Here is a 17567-nt window from a genome sequence, read left to right as displayed (position 1 = left end):
TGGAGCTTTCACCTAAATTTCGCTGAGCTTTGTATTAGCCTTGCACATAAATGCATAATTTCATATGAGACACAGCTAACAACTAAAAACATTGCCCAAGTAAAGCGTGTATTCAAGTTTCCGACTATTCAATTTTAGCTAGTTCTCAAGGGTCTTTGCTGGTAAAGACCTGTTATCAAAACCACTGGCTAAGTAATTAAGTATACCATTAGCACATTACTGCCAGTAAAACATGTGAATTATGTCTTGTTACAAGATAGTGTCAACTGTGTTTATGGTCACAAGTTACTACAGCCAATAGCTAGTTCCACTTATGAAGCCAATTCTTGATACTCAATTTCTGTTTTTACTATTTGCTGCTTACCTGGAGTCTAATAATGTGATTTTCACTAGTTACGCTAAGACTGTCTTAATACCTAAGTGTTAATTGTGATGTTTACAGAGTGAATTACTTCCTGGGGATCGCCTTGTCTAAGGAAGATGTTTGCTCAATGATCTTTAGATTCTCCCCACTTCTGAGTTACAGTATTGAGCTTGTTATGAAACCAAAGCTTGAGTTTCTATTATGAACCTTGAAGAAGCCTGTTAAAGCGATTGTTACTTTGCTTACCCTCTTTACAATCACGCAAAAGTAGTTAATTTATGGACTTAGATCAAGAGTGGACCATGTTACTCTGCTTGATTATGCAGTTTTATGCTTCCATCTGGATATTGGGAGGCTATTCTACACATGGGGGCCACTTCTCCACAGTATTCAGCATTCAGAAGGTAATACATTAGTTACTGCAGTAAACCATAACCGTAATACATGGATTGATCATGTTTTTCTGAACTCATTATTAGAATACTGGCTTTTCGTAACTGGGAATACATTTGCAAACGATGAAAGAACCTTACAGTAGTACCCATGGCTGCCTTGCCTTGCGCATCGATTCATTAAGATAGGAGAAAGAGTCTTACAACATTACAACAACAATACTGGCAAGACTTGCTTGCCTCCACCTTCGCCTCCACCCACACTAGACTAAACACTCGCACTACTCACGACCTCCCGCCATGCCATGGGCTCCGTGCTTGAACTGCCATGCACGGTGCTGTGCTCCCCATTCTGTGTCTATGTCGGTCGTGATGACAGTGGCAGGCCTCGACACCTTGTCGAAACCCTCCGGTTACGCTCCTTCCACAGAGAATGCATGGTAAGGACGGCGAAGGAGTTTAAGTTTCTCCTCTGATTTTCGGGGACGGCCTCGCTTGCACCTGCCCACCATTCGACAAGAGTGTCTTGAGGACCAGGTGTGAAACCCTCCCATTCTTGTGATTGCACTGGGAACTTGTGATATTGTTATTATTTTCTTTGGTAAAGGGATTTTGATTTCACTGGAACCAAACTTTCAAGTCTCTAAATAGAAATGATTTCTTCCTTTCCCTTTTAGTGAAGGGCTTTTGATTCCACTGGAACCAAACTTTCAAGTCTCAAAATAGCTACGGGTACGACAGTCAATATCCGATTCTGGTACGATACTATCCCAAGCACACAGATTGAAAAAAGAGAGGAAATAATCCAATGGCGCAGATGAATTGTCGGCTCTTCAAGTATATATCATGTATGCAACTGAGATGACCATGCCCACGACAACTGTTTCTTTGTATGGTCCTAATATGCCTCCATGTTCTTGATGTGCATCTGCTATGAGCTTCATGCATGCATGCATGTACTTAGTACATGTTCCTGTGATCTTGCCCAAAATTCAGTTCCTGAGCTTTAAACCATTTTGACTGGAAAAACATATCCCAGTCTCACTGGAGAAAAAATGGTTCCTTGTGGACATCCCAGCCAGCAAGAAACTTTGTCAAACACAAAAAAAATCAACAACAATATAAGGAGAGAATGTGGCGGTGATAGACGCACAATAGGGTCCAGTAACTTCCCAAATTGGATGCAACAAGAGTTGTTTAACAACTTCTACAGGTCAAGTTGCTCATCAGTTAGCTAAGCTCTCTTATAACATGTTTAATCAGAGTTTACAGCCACACTGGATACAATAGATAGATAAGGAAACTGGTGCAGGATCGAGAGCTATGGCTGTATCTCCGACCTGCGGATCAGGTGGACTTTCATCGTGATCCAACCTGCGCTCTTGTCTACCAGCTCAAAGAGGCAGATGTCTCCCTCCTTCAGACCAACTTGCCAGAGGAAGTCCTTCCAGGCTCCAAAGATAAACCTTCCCTTCCTCGAGCCATTCCTCGAGATGTCCAACTTACCAGTCCATTCCCTCTCGTCGCCTTCCAGCAGAAGGAGGAGGCCTTTTTGCTCAGCTGGGAGGCATTCAGAAGCGTACTCCAGACAGAAGTGCTGTCCAAGAATGAAAAAGAGTGTGAGCTGAGGAACGCAATCTCAGATCGATGATTGATTCAAGGTCCACATTACTTCTAATTGCTGCGTGCGCCAAGTTTTTTAGGTGAGAAATGGATTATGGGTGAGTTATGCATTGCAATGGCAGAAGCAGTGTGTATAAAGATTTCCGTTATGGAATCAACAACAAACTAGAGAATTATAAAGTTACATGTGGCCTCTGAACTCACCAGAGGGTGTATTTCACGTCGTGATCTACTGGATTTGTTCATCACTTTCACAAACACCGGAAATTCAGAGCAAATTTCCTGGACTTTCTCTTCAACTTTCTCTCTCGCTTGCCCCTTTAGAACTTTCCCTTGGGATAAACTGTAGCGACGACGCTGTGAAGGTCCCATGAAAATGTTGGACCTAGGAGGTTTTGAACCAACTTCATTCAGCTTGGGAGCTCCATATTCTAAAAAATATCCCTACTTTCTTATGGTGAGCATACAATAACCAAAACTCATATGAAATTATGGCAAATAAAAAATTGCACATGTAACTACAATATTATAACCTGATTTAGCGCAAGGGGGGGATACTGAAGCCATCTTCTTAGCCACGATCTCATCGTCATCAGAACTACTCAACTCAATGACTTCTTGGGCACAGGAATAATTTCCCGTTAGAAAAGATGATGAGGTTTTCTCAAGGATGAAAACTTCGATGTGAGGTTTCCCCTTTTTGAAAACGATGAGGTCATTCTCTTGTATGCGCTGTTTAAACACAAATTCACCCCACCCAGATTCTAAGACTATCTGGTCAGCATCGTGCTTCCTTGCTCGAACACCGTGTATCTTGTCCTCGTGGTCTTTGAGTGTAATGTCAGGTTCGAAATGGTCGACAAGTCTCAAGGGGATGTACTGCATAAGCAGAAAAAAGGGCAAGTTTAAAAAGATGAAGAGGTCCGACGTATAACAAACGCAGGCAACAAATCATCTGGAAAAGATTCAACTTACAATACAACTATCCTTCAATTTGACATTTCTTTTGCCCATGGTTTCCACATGTAGAGGAATTTCAGACCTCATTCTATGAGCTAGTTCAAGTACTCTCTCCTCCTATGCTTTGGTTAGACAACACCCACTTGACAACTTATAGCCAGCGTCGGTTGAGGTGTCAACATGTCCAGGGGGATCAGGCACCACTTGTTCTGCACATCAAGCATGTTTTTACAATGATCAGATAAACATTGCAAAAAGCATTTGACTTTATGATGCTGAATCACTTTACCTTTCATTGGCAAATGATGATCACAAGAAGCACGGGGAGGAGGAACGGCTCCAAGGATCTTGGGAGGTGGTTCAGAGGAGGATGAAGGATTCTCATGGCCGGATAAATTGGATATATTAACCTTGAAGGTGGAGTTCCCGCAATACACAAACATAATCGAGTGACCTTCTTGTATTTTATTTGCATCTACAAACTCCTGCCATCCAGATGTTTCTCCAGATGTAAAGAGAAACATGTCATAGAACATCATAATCTTAACATCGTACGTCCGGCCATCAGGAGCTTCAAGCTTGACATGCTCTCTATCGGGGATCGCAGTCCTCAGATGGCTCCCAACCTCCGGCGGTATGGGCTGTCCAAGGACAAGGAAGATTCATTTTGGTTAGGGATGCGTCTAGGGAGCAGCCGGGTGCTCCCTAGCGTTTCCTGGCAGCCACCCAGATATAGTAATTTTCTGTCCACCTTTCCAGGATAGGAAAGCATCTGGTCCCCGCCTGCCGATTCCCGCAGCCAACCATCAAGCGGGCAAATCACCTGGTCCTTCCCCTTCGCCCGATCCCTCCCCCAGCCCTGCGCGTCTTCTTTTCTCCTTTATCCTCACCTAACACCCAGCCCCATCTTCTTCTCTCCCAAGCAAAAAAGGACAGCACGCCCCTTCCCCTCATCACTTCCAGATCCAAGAAAACCTTCATAGCCCTCCAATGGTGGCTCCATTGATGTTTCTTCTCTAGGCGCCTCATTCCTGATTGCCTTGCAAAAAGGCAAAAAAGCAAGGCAAAAAGGTCAGATTTAGCTCATCTTCCAGATCCCCCTCCTCTTTCCCCACGATTTGTACAAGGCTTCAGTTGTGCAAAACATTGTGTAAAAAAGATGTGATGTTAAGCATGTTTAGTCTGCTGTTTAGGCAAGTTTCAGCCCCCTGATTTGGGCAAATTTAGTCTGATGTTAAGCATGATATTTCTTCCCAGTTTTCAAAATCTATTTGCAAATCTGTTGCATATGAACACATTTATAAATCTGTAGGCAAGTGCTGATAGTAAATGCTGGGGACAAAAATATTAGGAAAATATAATGCCTTAAGCTAGAAAAACAACTGAGCAAAAACAGTACTTATAAGAGGATGAGAAACAACTGATCATGATCTATTTCTGATGTGTTCCGGTTCTATTAGTTGCTTATAACAGTGCAAAATAGACATTCTGTTTGAGCAAAAACAGTGCTATAATGAGGCAACTAAGTATATGTATGCACACAACTTTGAAAACTTATGCCATGGAAAAACATGAACACTTTTGAAACTTATATGACAATGAATACTGACATCACTATGGAAAAGAAGGGGAAAACAAGGCGTTTCCCCCCTATCAGATCTTTTGGGAGCATGTGGACCAAAAACAAATGGCTTATTGAAGCAACTTACATTATAGGATTAAGCAAAAAAGCATAATGATGTCAAGGCAACTCTTGAAGAAACTAGAAAAACATTCTTCTTGGACATTTGTTTCCATTATTCCTTGGTTTCGATAGTGAAAAAACACTAGAAGAAAAAAATGTAACTAAAATTGCAACTAAAAAACAAGAGACAGTTGCGTAGTACAATTTACCTTTGTTGTATCATATCCTTCGCCATGATCCAAGAAAAGTTGGAAAGTTGCCAGGATAAAGTGGCAAAATTATTAGTATTTCATCCTGCAAAAGAAGGAAAAAGCCAACAAGAAAATCCATATACCAACAACTATCTCAGCTGTGAAACGTTACTTCAAAACATACTGAGCATATCCAAAAACACACAAACTTGCTGCTGTAAAAGATGAAACCTAAAAATGTCAACTTAAGTTCTTTCTAACACACAAACATAGGTACTGAAAGCAGAAATAGTCTGAATATAAAAGAGCAATCATGCCCATAATTCTAACTTAAGTTTTTCCTAACACTAAACATGCTCTAATCTCTCCGATTTGGGAGTGAATTCCATTCTGAAGACACTTCAAAGTAGCACTTCTATGGTAGTATGCTTGCTTCCCCAAAATCAAATGTTGCATGCGTTTAAGAAAAACAAAATAAGAAAATATATTATGAAACACAAAAAACAAAAAACCTATGCTATGTTTATATGTACAAACATGATTCATTAATACAAAAAAAACCATGCATCTCCTGAAAATAATATATTGCCTGACATATATAGTTTGACTTGCCTGATTATATGGTTTGGGTTGCCTGATAGTGCACTTTGAATTGCCTGGTTATGTTCAATTGCTATCTTGTGAATCTGGTGTGCTTGTGTTGATGTGTTGTTTGCTTGCCTGAGTTTAGTGTGGTACTAGCTTGCCTCAACAACATAAAAATTGCTTTAATTTTTCTGGTTGAAAAAATGCACAGTTTGAACATGATTGAGCTATTTTTGTGTGCTTGGGTAGGTGTGCTACTGGCTTGCATGTATTTACTGTGCTACTTGCCTGCATCCCTCTGCTGACTTGCTTTACTTTTTCCCATATTCTCAATAAATAAACAGGTTGATAATGATTGACCTAAATGAGGAACCAGCTGAAAATAATGATGATCCATTGTACTGTACACAACATGCTGCTGGAAATGCAGAATTTGTGGCGGAATGACCTAATCCCCCTATCATCCAAAGAGTCGATGGTGCTGCTACAGAAGCAATGGAGACAGATGGGCAGTCAAGTCATGGGGGCCGTGCTCCGGGCAGTACACAAGTACCTGCAGCTATAGCAGCTGGGAGTGATGCTCATACCCTTGATGGCACAGGTGCTGCAGGTGATACCGGTGGCACTGTTGGTAATGGTTTGGGTGCTGAAAATGATGATGAAGCTTGGTCACAGCCCAAGGAGCCTTACGTGGGCATGAGGTTCGACACTTTGGAAGATGCCAAGGTGCATTACAATGCATATTCCTTGCAAATGGGGTTTTCAATCAAAATGAATAGTTCAAGGAAGGATCTCAAAACCGGGGAGTTGATAAAACAACAGTTTGTTTGCAACAAGTTTCGGAAGCCTGATGTTGATGACGGAGGGCAGAAAAGATTCCCATGCTAGATGACATTGTTGAGCAAGCAAAAGATGATAATGAAGATGAGGCTATTGTCTTTCTTGATGATGATAGTAAAGGCAAAAAGAGTAGCAAGAAACGAAAAAGAGATAAAATTGTGCAAACTGATTGCAAAGCTAAGATGGCTGTGAAGGTAATAGATGGCAGATGGGAAGTGATCTACTTTGTTAGCAAGCACAACCATCCGTTGGTTGACAAGCCATGTTTGACTAAGTATTTGCGATCACACCAAGGGATCCCGCCAGAAGAAAGGGCCTTCCTTACTCATCTTCATAACTGCAATTTAACTACGGGTATTGAACCACCCCACCTCCCCCCTATCTTCTAACTTTAAGAACCTGGACATGCCTACTGGTTGTGTGTTTCTTAGCCCATCAACAAGTACTTGTTTTTTCTTGAAACATGTCACTGATTTGCTTCAAACAAATGCCTTAGTTGCTTGATAGTGCCACTAAATTGCTTACAACAGTAGAAAAAAGACATAAAATGCCTGATTTGTTTCTAGATGCTGGACTTGCCTAATGTTTACCTGTTTGTTACTCAATGCAAAGTTCCTGCTTGCCTAGTTTTTTTATAAAACAAATTTGGTGTCAAATCTGAACTTGCCTATGATTAGTCTCTTTGTAGCTAAAATGTACAATAGTACTCGTTTCTGGATGGGGTCAACTTGCCTATGATTGAAATTTGTATTGCTCACTAAATGCATAGTTACCCCCTGGTTTGTTTTGTGTATTTTGCTCATGTGTTGCCTGGGGCATATGGTTGTAGTTGCTTGTATATCTTCATGAATTTCCCAAGCTTTGCATTTGAGTTGACTTGCTGAAAACAGAAAAGAAACTATTTTTGGCACTATTTTTGTGTAGAAAAAGGATTGACCACCATTGTGACTTCATGTCAACAGGTCGTATGATGCACATCATGTCGGATTTCTATGGGACAGAACTCATTGTACCTTATGGCACTAAACACATTACAAACCTCAAGACGCTCTTGAACAAGGATGATACAAAAGAAGGGGATATGATAGAGACAGTTGCTTACTTTAAAGATCAGCAGAGAGAGGATCCAAAATTTTTTACAAGATAAAATATGATGAGGAAGACAGGGTTGAGAATATTTTCTCGGTTGATGGTGCAGCAAGGAAGGCGTACGTGGAATCTTATCATGATTGTATCTCCTTTGACACAACGTATATGACTAACATGTACAACATGCCCTTTGCACCCTTCATTGGGATTAACAGGCATGGGCAGTCGTTCATGTTGGGATGTGGCTTTGTTAGGCAAGAGTTGGCATCGAGCTTTGATTGGCTATTCCAGACCTTCCTTGAGGCAATGCATAATGTAGCACCCACCAACATCATAACCGACCAAGACATCGCAATGGCACGGTCAATTAAAAAGATCTTTCCTACAAGTGTGCACCGATGTTGCCGCTGGCATATTATGAAAAAAGCACAAGAAAAGCTTGGAGCATTGCTGGGGCGAAACCCTGGCTTGTCCAAAGATTTCAACAACTGTGTTGACTTCAGCTTGACGCCGGAAGAATTTGAGGCAGGGTGGTGTGAGCTGATGATGAAGTATGAGGCTATGACTGACTCCCACTTCGAGAATCTATACAAGTACAGAGAGACATGGGTGCCCTGCTACTTCAAGCACCAATTCTTCCCTTTCTTGCAGTCAACTCAACGCAGCGAGGGGTTCAATGCTGTCCTTAAGCGATATGTGAACCCACACAAGTCCATTTTGAACTTTGTGAAGCAATATCAGAAAATCCAGACACACATACTAGTCCGGGAGGGTTCAAAAGACTACAGGACAGGACATTTACAGACTGAAATGTGGTCATCTTACCCAATAGAGAAGCAGGCGTACGGTTCGTATACTAGGGACTTGTACGAGAAGTTTCGTGATGAGTTTCAGTTGACTACAGGTACAATGTGCGACCGCATGGTGAAAACTTGTATGAGGTTTACCCCAATCAAGAGTGGGTTGCCAAATATGGTTCTAGGGGCTATTTTGTCATGGTGGAAGCTAGTGCTGGAGACTACAGATGTGACTGCTGCAAGATTGAGAGGGACGGCATGCTTTGCTACCATATCTTGAAAGTTTTCAACCAACTTGGTGTTGATGAAATCCCAGCGCAGTACATACTTAGAAGATGGACACCTATGGCAATTCCCAACGCACCCCCTGCTGTCGAAGAGCAACCTGATGAGATGCCACCACAGTCGAAAAAGGAACTCAGGCATGCAAATTTGATGATGGATTTTGGTAGTCTTGCCCGGGTTGCTAGTGCGTCAGATGCTGCGACAGATATTGTAAAGAAACATATGCATGGTGCGCATCATGAAATCAAAAATCTCAACATGTCAAAGAAGAAGAAACCGGCAGCACCAACAAGTGGGCCCTCTGGTGGTCCTCCACCATCAGCTGATGGTTCTGCACTACAACCGAGTAACTCTCGGGCAACTGGTGGCCCTGCGGTGCGTCCTGAAGCCCCTTCTGGACCTACGCAGCAGCAACCTACTTCTGCGCCACCACCGAGAAACACTCAGGCAACTAGTGGCCCTGCAGTGCGTCCTGATGAACCTGCACAAACCTCTTCTGGACCTAGGCAGCAGCGACCTACTTCTGCAACGCGGAGAAAAAATGCACCAAACCTAACTGGCAACTCTATGAGTGAGGATGGACACCAACAAACAGCATTCAGAGCTGCAGCGATGCAAAAAGGGGTTGTACCACTACCCATGAGCCCTCCCACACAAGGCTGCTGGTCTGTACAGCAACTGTCAGGATATGTGCCACTGAACAGTGGAGCAGCGCCGCACCTTTCAAGGGGCTCAACAATGACAAGGCCTGTCCAAGCGCTAAGAGGAGCTGCGCCACAACTTTTGATGGATACGGCACTAGCAAGAGGGCCTGCGCACCTCCTATGGGTCCTAGACCAGCAATTTGGCCTGCACCACAAACTATGGGGGCTATACAACCACCACGGAGAACTAACGCAGCAAACACAACCTATGTGGCTGGTCCTGGACTGGCACCATTGCCTGCGTCAGCAGCAACACTGGATGGCTGGATTGGGAAGCATCCAAGGTCTTCAACAACACAAGAAGAAAATGTCAATGCAATTTCATCTCCTATTGCACAAGCTCCTGGTGGATATGCGCACCAGCCGCTCAGTATGGCATCTCTACATGCAGCTGTTGCGGCCGCACAAGGTACTACGATGGTTGAACCACAGTTTGGAAGACCTGCTACCACACTTGGCCATGCAATTCCTAGAGACCCTCCAAAATCAACAACAAAAGGGAGGGCAAAGTCAAAAAGAATTCAATCAGCACTTGAGCTGCATCCGAAGAGAAAGAACAAGTGCAGCTATTGTGGTTCTTTTAACCGCAATGGTGCAAGCTGCCCGACCAGATTGGTGTAATGGTCACACAGTGACCAGATGGCTGAAAAGATGTGTCAAATGGCATTGACGAGTTAAACTATTTGTGGGTCTGTATGTTTGAACATCCTAAACTATTATTTATGGTTTACGGTTTCTTGTGGCTGACTTGCCTCACACTAGAGTTTTGAGTTGCCTGGTTATAAGTTTTGAGTTGCCTGTTGTGTGCTCTGAATTGCCCCGCAAACACCCTTGCCCTCCCCATAATAGTCGAAAATTTACATACATAAGATTCTGCAATGCTATAAAATGCAACAATTCCCTGGTTATGTAATGATCATACTATTTGTCTTTCATTCATCTTTTATGGGTTCTTCTGAATAACTTGCCTCAAATTAAAGCTTAAATTGCCTGTTTATGCAATAGAGTTGGCTGGTCCAAGTTGTTATACAGGCAACTCCTCCCCCGGCAGTCCAAAAGTTCACAAAAGAGCAAAAGAAACAACACATGCATTTACATGGATGTAGCGCGCGTGAGGGGAGAAAAAACTGACCTATGCTAACTTGAGTATGGTTTTCCATGGAGCCTTGTTGTTGGCGTTCTCAACCCACGTGTTAGTCAATTGTTTCCTGATGCTTGGAATATCCTCAGCTGTGAATTTTGGAACAGCCCTTGCCTCCCAACCGTTTGCTATCGTCAGAGCAAAAACACCATAGTTGAACCTAAACAAAAAATTGAAAAAAGAACTGGATGCTTACTCTATGTACTATTGTGTCGCTTGTAAAAAATTGAACAAAACCATAGTTAATATGTGAAAAGAAGTGGATGCTTACTCATTATTTTGTTTTGGAACGCCGATGTTGGTAAGCCCAAACTCATCCAGCGAGACGCGGGAACTGGCGTAATGCTCTTCCCATAGAGACCGAAAACTTGCAACCATTTTCCTTGCGCAAACATCTAAAGACTTGTTTTTGAGCGTCCTCCAAGAATCAAGAGTTTCAAAACGTCGATCCCTTATGTTCACGTTAAAAATCCAGTAATGATTGCCTATTTTAGGTTTTGTCTTGTCGATGTTCTCTAACACTGGGAACATAATCTGTTAGAAAAAACAAAAATGGAGTTAGTAAAAAATACAATACTAGAAACGGGATGTAAGCAATTTTTTCTGTGTGCTCTCACAAATTAAGAAAATGGACTGAAGAAGCAAAAATGCACATGCCGGTTTTGTGCTAGTGTGAGTAATTTGCCAAAAACAGAACATGCATAGGCAAGTTATCTACTTATATAAGCAACCAGCCAAAAATGCACAGGCAAGTTTGTGAAAAAAATGTAAGCAACATGCCACATAGAAGCAATTAAGAAATGGGCTGAAGAAGCAAAAATGCACATGCCAGTTTTGTACTAGTGTGAGTAATTTTCCAAAAACAGAAGATGCATAGGTAGGTTATCTACTTATGTAAGCAACCAGCCAAAAAATGCATAGGCAACTTATGTACTTATGTAAGCAACCAGCCAAAAATGCACAGGCAAGTTGTGCAAAAAATGTAAGCAACTTGCCACAGAAAAGCAATTTCATGAGTGTAGTCAACTTGCCCACCACACCCCCCCCCCTAAGAAATATTTACATTTGTGTGAGCAAAATTTTTAGCATAAAAAGTCATATATAAAAAATTCATTGGTAAAAAGTAAAGAAACCATTAACTTACCATGTCTTTACGATCCAAGCGATTCGACTTCTTGAACCGGGAAATGAGCTCCTTGCCGTTCAATTCCATGTTTTGCATCTGAACCTGATGTAAAAAAATACAGACATGAACATGACATTTTATGAAAAAAAGAAAAAGAAAGAAACGCAAAACTACACTATTAGTTGCTTCGCGTTTTCTTACCGAGAACCTGACGGGCATCACGAGCTTCTTTGAGTCTGGTGGCAAGTTCATCATTATATTTTGTATACCAACTTCCATTACATGGCTCAAGACAAAACCTTCCTTCTTCATTGAGTTTGCGAGCTCCCTGACCGTGACAAAGTATTTGCCATATTCAATTACCCTTACGCTGCATGAAAAAAAAGAGGCATTCAGCTCACAAAATACTTCCATGAAATTCCTACCACCATTTCAACACATGGGGGCATGGGCATATCAAAGGAGAAACTACTTCAAAAAATAAGAATTTCACACTAAGCCAAGTTGCCTGATTCTATAAATGGATCGCTTGTAAACACAGTTTGAATTGCCTGGATATCATGACAGACCTTGCCTGGGGGAAAGTGCATTGTGCAATGGCTGACAAAAAGAAATGCAGTGATATACTGTCATACCTGGTATCCACATCTGGTGATTCTTCTTCATTAATTCTTCCATGCAAAATAACTGATGCATACAATCTATTTGCTTCGGGTTTGGACATGTAGACTTTTTTCTCATTATAGTCAATGAAAGGTGACCTCTTGCAAGGAGGTGGCTTGATAATCCTTCTCTCGAATTGATGTGGATGCATCTCTCCTGAACTACTACTGCTGTAAACCTTGCTGCCTGACCCTACTTCTCCTTGGTTGGAACTTTTTTCAGGTGTTTGGTACGCATTTCCTTCTGCTTGAACACACAGTTCATCTATGCCTTCACCGTCCAACAGATAATCATCGTCGGTTATATCGATGATTGGCTGGTTATGTACTGGGAGTTCCTTGAACTCATGCTCTGTAAATGTGCTTGACCCAACATGTTGATGTGTTGTGTTATCTGCAGATCTTGTGTGCAAATCATCTATGCGTAGATCGAAACTTGGTGCTGGGCAGTACTCTCTGAAAAAATCATTTGATCTTTCGGTGTCCCTTTGCTCAAAATGTTGTTTATCTTTATTCGCTGAGCTGTGATTTGTGGAGTTGGATTGGGCATTCTTACTGTTTGGATCAACACACCTTGCAAACAGCTCACTCACATCTAGAACATTGATTTCTAGTGCATTGGTTGTCTTCCCACTAACACGCATGAATTCATGGTACCTCTCCTCCACATCAGAGAAATGGGAAGTGTTCCCCTGGCCAGTTGCTTCAACTGCTTCTGGAACACTTGTGGCCTCAGGTTGGGCAGGTACAGTTGAGCAGACAGGCAATTTCCCTAGGGCTCTTAGCAACTTTTGTTCCGAACTTTTTTCCATGGTTGCAGCTTCAGGCAGGTCTTGTATCCTATTGATCTCCGTACATGACACCGGAGGGATGTTCTCTTTCTCCTTTTTCTGTCTTGCATGATTTAATGCTGCAGCCTCGGGTGATGCGTTGAAGTCTTGCACCTTGGCCCTCTGGATACCATTGGCTGACTGCATCACATTTCCCCGGGATGGGGGAGGCACTTGACCATTTAAGTCACCTAGTGGTTGTGTTCCGCTGTGGTTTCCTGTGCTTACTAGCACTGTTGGTCCCTTCTTGAGTTGAACTGGCCTTACTTTTGTGGGGTCCAGTGTTTCCTCTGCAGAACTTGCCTAAAAAATAGCTGGTCTTGTTTCCTCCTTAGACTGAGTTGCCAGAATATGTGATCCACTTGCTTGACATTGAGAATGAAAATTACCCGACTGCTTCGAATCTACTCCTGTAGGTACTGCCTCATCTCCAACTTTGCTGCACGGGGATGCTGCTGAGCTTGATGGTGTACTCTTTACCACCTGTGTTTTGGCATTCCCATGGATTGCCTCTTTTGTTTCAGAAATTGCCTGTTGTTGCTGCCGGGGAGGACCAGATTTTTTCATGGCTGACTGCCTTGACTTTCCCCCTTGGCCGTAACCGGGATTTTCGGCACGATATGCCTGCGGATGAATTGCTGTTTCATTCATCACAGATGGCTCCAATACGAAACTAACAGTTTTCTTCATCTTCTTTGATGGCGGGAGTTGTGGTAGTTGGTTTTGACAAGCAGTCTTCTGTTCTGTAGCTTCATTTAGAGAGCCAAGTTCTCTCATTATTTTCTGCCAAGTCGCCTTTGGGCATATTTGCTTGGGGTTGAATGTGAAGACCATATCCAAATCTTCCCCCTCAACAACTCTTTGAACATCCTCCTCGCTTCGGTTGCCATGGATATGTCATCAATATCCAACATTTTTTTCACTTCAAAAACAGGGAAGCGTGGTTTTGGGGAAACAACAGTTTTGAATTCTGTCATCACAAGGTCTCTGATAGATATCCTATCTGCCTCATCCAATCCTTTTGCCTTTCTGTCCCTCTTCTTTTCAATTAGAAATTGCAGCGTGCATTGTTCATCATCATCGCCGCTTGCATTTTCAGCTGCGGGATCCCCGTCCAGATCGGAGCCACCATTGTTGCCTGAACCATCGTTGCCACCTCCGCTGTCATCCTCATCATCTTCATCCTGCTTCCCCTGCCCATCATCTTCCTTGTCTTTGTCATCCCCATCGCCTTCTTCATCGTCATCGTCCTCCTTTCCTTCGTCATCTTCCTTTTCGTCATCCTCTTCTTCATCATCATCATCATTGTCCTCGTTCCCCTCAGTTCCGTCTTTACCTCCCATCTCAGCACTTGCCCCCTTGTGGTGATCAACCGTTTGTCGTGCTCCCTGGCTACTTGATTTTCCCTGAACTCCACTTGATCGAGCATGACCGTCATCGCTGTCTGAACTGCCATCGGTGTCGCTTTCATCACTACCTTCATCCCTGCCATCTCCCTCACTTTCACTGTCGGCTGCCTCGCTGTCGTCGTTGTCAGAATTAAACGACTCCTCCTCACTTGGTAAGCTGTCTCTTCTGGCTGGTACTCGCTTGCCCCTTCTGTTAGACTGCCGCCTGCTTGTCTCTGCAGTAGTAGGATCTGCCTCCTTTGTCCCTCATTCATCATCATCTATCTTCCCAACCCCAGTCACGAGCTTCCCAACTGCATGTGAAATTACAGAACACATATCGTGCACCAATCCTGTAAGCTTCTTTTGCTTCTGTAAAACATAAAAGTAGATTGTAGAGAACATGATAAGTACATATCTTCTATTGAAGATTCTGAAAAAATGGTTGAATGTACAAATGGCGATAAAAAGGGGAACAACGGTGACAGGAAAAAACAAGTGCTAGATAAACTTACTGATTTGTCATATGACTCGGGCAATCTTGCGGCAACAAATTTGGTGATGTGGTCCATACTGCCAAACAAGCTATCATCGGCACAACGGGAAAACTCCGTCTTGAGCTGGTGGTTTTATAGCCAAAGAAGATTAAAAAAACTATGAGTGACAACAATTCTGGCACTCCCATACCAAAAAAGACCTGAAAAAAATGAAGAAAAATAGTACTACTAATAGTCTGAAAATTCCTGCAACCATTATGCCACTTCCCCTGTTGCCTACTATTAGTTGATACTGTAATCAACAAAAATGAAGAACTGGTATGCAACTTGCTAGTTTTCAGAACATAAGTTGCTTGTGTTGTTGTGTAAATTTGCTACTTTTCAACATGTAAATTGCTCAGACAGAAAAAAGAGCTAAAAAATGTACTATGGAAGCTACTATTAAATACAACAACAAAACAAATCCTTCATGTGAACATTATCCAATTGTGTACATGGCAAACGAGAGAAGGTTCGAATAAGTCTGATAACTACTTGGACATACTTGAAAATATATGTATGGCACTTGCCCAAAAAGATACATTACCTTGCTTGCTCTTTGAAAGTGAATTGCCTACTCTAAAAAAATGGTAGCGTTTCCTAAAAACAATATGACAATGATATGTATACTAAAACAGAAAAATTCAGTTACCCGCAATTGGCCATATTCTCCTGGAGCCTTCCTGTCCTTCTTGACAACTCTGGAGATTAAATCTGAATTCCAAACTGAAACCCTTGGTACCAAGTTCGGGATTGGCTCATTAACATCCAGAGAGTCTAGGTACAACAGCTGCGTAGAGACACGAAAAAAGAACAGAAAGTTTAAGTTAGCTAATGATTGCAAAAAGAAAAGAAAAGATAAGTAAACAAATGGATGCTTGAAAAAACAAAAAAGCTTGAAGCACTTACAACAAGGTGGAAAACACAACAACAAACATCCTTCTTGTTGGCACGCCCCGAAGTGAACGCAAGCTTTAATTGATCAACAACAAATTGACATATATTGGTTTCCGTTATTCCATTGACATCCATGACCGCCGGGAAGCTCTTTGGGGAAATACTCAAACTAGTTGAAGGGGCAAGGAAGCACGAAAAAACAAGAGCTAGCCAAGCGCGGACAAAGTCATCATCATGAGATCCTCCCATGTCTACGATCATCTTGCACCATTCTGTGAGGGTTGGGGAGTTCTTGGATGTGATGTTGTAAATACTGTACATTGCCATTGTGATTTCAGGCCGATTCTCGAAGCACACCTTCCTGCCCCTGTTGGGAAAACCCCATATCCTACGGACACTTGCGGCATCTACAGGAATCTTCCCCCTTTCTGGAATGACTATCTGCGAAATCTCCGGGTCGTAATGCTTCATTATCCACTGGCTAAAATCTCCGGGCATGCCACTCGCTGCAAGGTCCAGAATGCCACCAAATTCTTTCTCGATGATGACACCCTTTTGGTCAGGAACCAAGTCCTTGTTCAACTTGAAGAGCCTTGCAGGGGATGCCCTGTTCCTACGACCCTATTGCGCATAAGGAAAAACAGAAACAGGGGATTAGCAAAAAAGGAAAAAGGTTCATCACAACATAGGCAACTTAGGCAGCATTGCTGGGCAACTGCTCAGTGAAACTGAGGCAACTATGCAAAATACCTCAGTTCCTCCCGTCTTCTGGCGTTTTGCTTTTGGAGGCTGGTCGATGTCTGCACCTTCAACATTTTTATTCCCAGCATCTGCAGCTTGGCTCTCATTACTATTCTCATTACTAATGATATCATCAGGGCGCTTCCCTCGTGAAACAACTGCCTTAGTTCTCATACGCTTGTACCCAGTTATTGGTGCACTGCTCCGTGGCTGGGAGATGGAAACCACATAAATCAATAAAAAAAATGGGAAAAAACAAACTTTGTTATGTACAGGAAGAACATAAAACTTCCTGAGCATGTGCACACCTGTGCTTGATGCTCTTCATTCCCATGAGATGCAAGGTCGTCATGACTTGATCCAGCAGGTCCATCCTGTTTTGACTTATGACTTGTCCCAGCCATCTATTTTCTGCTGCATATTTAAAGGACAAACAGTGAGATTCATCATAAAAACACAATTAGAAATGATTCTGAAAGAACTCTATATCATCCAACGAATTTCGTTTGACTAAATTCTTACTGAACTTAACAGACAGCAACTTACAAAAAGTGGGCAATGAAAAGGGTTGAAAACTATCTGATTTTCACTATATTACAACTATCCTATAATTGGCCCTATTACCCTCCCTCTACATGTCCTACAAAATCAGAAACAAAACAAGGCACCTAGAACAGAAAATCACAGAATGAATTCTCGTGAAATGCTTAAAACTGTCCTACAAATAACCCT

The 17567-nt window shown here is 42.4% G+C and overlaps 1 pseudogene; it reads left to right on the top strand.

The window, feature by feature from the left end:
• Window positions 1–6821: 6821 nt before the first annotated feature.
• Window positions 6822–10135, top strand: LOC147966556 (protein FAR1-RELATED SEQUENCE 5-like; annotated as a pseudogene).
• Window positions 10136–17567: the final 7432 nt, after the last annotated feature.

The sequence above is a fragment of the Triticum urartu genome, chromosome 6A (genome assembly GCF_056163025.1).
Source record: "Triticum urartu cultivar PI428250 chromosome 6A, HENAU_Tu73, whole genome shotgun sequence".
Lineage (NCBI taxonomy): Eukaryota > Viridiplantae > Streptophyta > Magnoliopsida > Poales > Poaceae > Triticum > Triticum urartu.
The sequence above is the reverse complement of the archived record's forward strand: the minus strand, read 5'-3'. Positions and strand labels throughout refer to the sequence as shown.